The sequence below is a fragment of the Anneissia japonica genome, unplaced genomic scaffold, assembly GCF_011630105.1.
Source record: "Anneissia japonica isolate Jap-2015-1 unplaced genomic scaffold, ASM1163010v1 scaffold695_len1296351_cov181, whole genome shotgun sequence".
NCBI classification, from domain to species: domain Eukaryota; kingdom Metazoa; phylum Echinodermata; class Crinoidea; order Comatulida; family Comatulidae; genus Anneissia; species Anneissia japonica.
In genome coordinates this window covers 698,746-703,382 of record NW_022740852.1, presented here as the reverse complement: position 1 = coordinate 703,382, position 4,637 = coordinate 698,746, and positions in this window count along the sequence as shown.

Sequence of the window (4,637 nt, the reverse complement as noted above, 5' to 3'; positions counted from 1 at the left end):
GTTATTTTTACTGATAATATAACTGTAATTTCTAATTAGTGCAATTTAATTTTTTATATAATGCAAATTATTTGTTATATATAATAATCGATTTCAATGTGCTGTAAATTCTGTTTTAAAATTCTAACCTATAAATATTGTAGTAATTAATTATATTTTTATCATGTATAGTCTTAATGCTTTAACATAAATATTTATTGAGTTTTTCAGGATTTCATAATTAAAAAGATTAAAAACTCTAATGAAAAAAGTGACATGGAATTCTCCTGAATACCAGTAGAGCAATATTCAAAACGTCGAGATATTCTCAACATATCAGTTCTTTGTCAGAACTATTTCCCTGGTGTATCACAAAATTAAATTGTTATCCGCCAGCAAACCTTTAAACAAGAAAAATCTAAAAATTACATAATATATAATTATAATAATAACAACAATAATAATAGAATAATAATAATAATAATAATAATAATAATAATTTTAAATAATAATAATAATTATTATATTATTATTTTTTATAAAAATAATGATAATGAATAATTTTAATGAATTCAAAATTGTTAAAAAAAATGATAATAATCTAATTAATAGATAGTCAATGAACAAAGATTCTCATAGTAACATAATAGTCATATACGTAAAATGGTGTACATATTTACACGATAACACAAGACCTGGTTGCATAGCTTGATTTTATTGTGCAGTGTCAGTATTTACCAAGCATTTAAATTGAATAAGTATTCAGACTGGCTAATACTAATGTCGATGCATATCTTATGAGATGACACAATGTTACGGCATTCCACTTTACTATCTGTTTAACAGTGGCGTATCTAGGAGAATGCGCGGGGGTGGGGGAGTCAAAAATTACTCGCACCCCCAGTCGCCCTATTCTCACGACCAAAAAAAAAAAAAAAAGCAAATAACAAGTTCTCGTAATTCCGAAAGCTCCGATGTATAATAAATTCAGTAGAGTATATTGGCCCATACAAAAAAGAGTTATTAATCATTCAACTGAGTGTTTCTTAGAAAGAGAAAAGTCCACTCCCAAAGCTTCATAAAGAGACTTGGCTTATAAAGCATCATTCCATCCTGTAAGTGTCGAGTGTATTTGCTGTGTTGGATGTGAAGGAAGTTAAAAAAATAAATAAATTTTACATTATGAATATATTGAAGAAAATAATTCCAGTTATTTATTAACAGTTCAATTATTATTTTGATATGTTGTAGAACTGATTTTTTAAGACAAGAAAAGGGATGTAACCAAATTTTTCCTAACTTTTCCCCAGTTTTTAAAATATTTCAACATTTGTATCTTATTAACCATTCGCGAATTTATTTGTCAAAAACCCTTTTGTGTTTTAGAAAAGTCAGTCGTTCAACATACAATAAAAAAAATAAACCCACCACAGCCCGGCTTTAATCTGGCTGGTAATAAATTTAAGGTTTTTTGCAGTAAAATATATGTAGATCAGCAAAATCTAACTGTTTCTGGGTGGAAGTTAAACTTGTTTTATTCTTTCAATGAGCTATTCTAAATTCTAACTTATTTTAGTTGTTTCCTTAGATTTTCCCGACATTTTTAAAGACATTGTATAATAAATAAACAATTATGTTGCTGAGTAAAATGCATTAATGTAAGTTTTTGATACATTTCTCGATAGAGGGCAGCATAAAGTAACTCTTTGGTATCTCTAATTTTAATACAGTACGCATAATGATCATAGTTTCAGGAAATATCTACATCTTCCATTTTGAATGTTTCGGTGGGTTAAGCCAACCCCTTAAGGACTCCAAGTCTTGCTATTTTATTTAACATAAATATATTAAAACCTAGCATTTAAGCAGATCATTCATTATAACATTGTGACCAAAATGTCGAATTATTCAATTTGGAACGTATTTTAGATTTCATTGTGCCAGATTACTTATAAATGACGACAAAATTGACATTGCGTCAGAAAATAATGTCATTGTACATTTGGCATAGTTGTTACCAGACAATTGTAGTACATCAGTCACCTGTAAGAGCAAAAATACATTTTTATATAACATTATTATTGTATATAGTATAGACTAAATAATGTATATAAGTATATAATTATGTATATATATATATATATACTGTATATTGTATATATATGTATATATATATATATTTGTGTGTGTTTGAGTGTGTGTGCAGATCGCGCTTGGCCCAGTACAGTGCACAACACGAGTTGCACTATCGCCTGGTTCAATTAGATTGAACCCTAGCCAGCGATGAGGGCGTATCCCCATACTTCGGTTTGGGTGCTGGCATGGTATTCAAATTTCACTTCTTTTTATTTTGTGGTTTTGGTTTCCGTTCCATCTTTACACTTGCCGGATAGCGCTTAGAGACTTTTTGTATTTTGCGCTCTATAAATTAATAACCATTAACCATTAACCATCTCATAGCTGACAAACAAAATACATGTAATGTATTGGTGTTGAAATGGAAATATTTTGAATATTTTGAACACGTGTTTGAATGTAAAGATGAATTAAAAATATTCCTAAAAAGTTCCGAAAAAAGTGAAGTAAGTACATATAAAACGCTGTACACATTTACTGTAAAACTGCACTAATCTAAATATTCATCATCTATTGTTTTTGCCTACGTTAATACGGTAAACTAACTCTTTAAATGGTCCTCATATCCACACCCTATTTCGGATCGCGACCAAAATTGACACACTTCTTTATTAAAACATGACAAACTGTTTTGCCAATTGTCATTTTTATCCATTGATCCATTTTCCAGATATTTAGGTCTGGGACCTTTTGGCCTCCAAATGCACACCCGAATTTGGATCGTCACCATCACTCCATAATTTCTTTCTTGTACTTTGGTTAAGCTTTCACGAAAGTTTCATTCATATAAGTTGATTAGTTTTTAAAATATCTGGTCTGGGACGTTTTTCTTCATATGCACACCCCTCATATGCACACCCTACATGGGATGGTCACCAAAATTTAATCACCTCATCATTGGGTCATACCTAACAATCCCTGTAACTGGCATTTAAACCAGTGCAGCTGTTTTTGAGATATTTTGAACACAAGAAACACGCAGAACCTAAACAATTTAAATGACCCTCACGTTAACCCTCGGATTTGGATCGAGACCTACACTTGACAATTTCTTCCTTGTAACTTGGTTAAACTTTCACGAAAGTTTGATTTATATCAGTTGATTAGTTTTGAGATCTTGTCCAGGACAATTTCCTTTAAATGGTCCTGACATCCACACCCTACTCCGGACAGTCACAAAAATGTAATCATTTCTTCATTGGTTTGTACCTAACACTCCCTGTTATTATCAATTATTCTGTACAGTCGTTTAAGGGATATTTCGAACACAAAAAAATATTGAAACAGCAAAGCCTTACACACACACACATCACTAAACGAAAACATATATCTCCTGGTGGAGATAATAATACAGTGCTCAAATATAAAAAAAACATGATGTTATTAATCGCATCAAACATAGTTTATAAACGAAAGTTCCTTATTATGGTTGTATGAAAAAAAATGTTTTCTGGTTGGAATCGATCCAAATCTCGGCGAGCGCCATACCATTCAGACCACAGGCGCCTGTACGATATCATTAAGATCTAAGACCACTAATCTCTTTCTTTTCATACATACACACATATATATATATATATATATATATATATATATATATATGTATGTATGTATATATTATATATATATATATATATATAGTATTAGTAGTGTTAGTAATGCTGTAGTAGTAAACGTAGTTATACAAGTTTAAATATCGTACGTTAACTTGCGTGCACTCCAGGTCGACTGGTTCAGTAGACGCATCACAGTAACTGTTTGTGTCCATCTATAGTAAATAAAAAATGGAAGTGAATAGCAACTAAAAATATGAAGTTCGATTTCGATTTGAGCAGAGTTTTGGTAAGTAAATTTAAACTACCAAACATCTTTCCCTCTTTTCCCCTACAAGTCTCATATTGCTTGTGTATCATGTGGCGGGAGCATTCTCCCTCTTCATCGCCACCACCTCCACCATCATCATCACTGTCACTCTCATTATCACCATAATCATCACCATCACTACCATTCGCCAACACCATCATCATCATCATCATCATCACCATCGTCATCATCATCATCATCATCCTTATGATTCATCAACATCAGCATAATCATCATTAAGAGCACTTAATTAAATTATGATCCAGCCTTAATTACCGCGGCGATGAAACTGCTGCTGATGGATTCCAGGCCGATACGTAGATTGTGTATTCTGTCACCAAGTTCACCGTCCTCAACAGATACCGATGCGTTTTCAAGTGGTGCATGGAATTGCTGAATGTATTCTACGAACACTCGAGCCCGATCAGAAAGCTTGTATGGAAAAAACAAAATGGTGGTATGATTCCTAGGCTTTGGAGTACCAAGGTCCTCTTTCTCTTAATTCAACATGTAACCTTCTTTGTGAGTTGAACATAAAACTAGGCCTGAATATCCTAATGAATCCTTAATTTAAATTGAGAGAGCCTCACAACAAAGTATCGATTACCATTAGCTTTTCGGGTTTACAACAACAATATTATTATTGTCATCATCATCAT